The 238-nt window shown below is 58.8% G+C and overlaps 1 protein-coding gene across 1 annotated transcript in view; it reads left to right on the forward strand.

Annotated features, from left to right (window-relative positions):
- The window catches only part of EMH_0019650 (uncharacterized protein), a gene marked incomplete at both ends in the record, with an annotated part of 10,206 nt that overhangs the window by 2,074 nt on the left and 7,894 nt on the right, over window positions 1-238 (forward strand). The window lies entirely within an intron of this gene.

Raw genomic sequence — 238 nt, forward strand, 5'->3', positions numbered from 1 at the left:
CAGCAGCAGCAGCAGTAGCAACAGCAAAAACAACAACAGCAGCAGGAGCAGCAACACCAGCAACGGTGGCAGTGGCAGCAAACGCAGCTGCAGCAACAGCAGCTGCAGCAACACCAGCAACAGCAGCAGCAGCAGCAGCAGCAACAGCAGCCGCAGCAGCAACAGCAACAGCAGCAGCAGCAGCAGCAGGGTTTTATTCCGAGCCGTCTCTTAGAAGCCCTGTCCCCTCGCTGCTGGT

Source organism: Eimeria mitis, genomic scaffold (assembly GCF_000499745.2).
Source record: "Eimeria mitis Houghton genomic scaffold, Emh_scaff683, whole genome shotgun sequence".
Lineage (NCBI taxonomy): Eukaryota > Apicomplexa > Conoidasida > Eucoccidiorida > Eimeriidae > Eimeria > Eimeria mitis.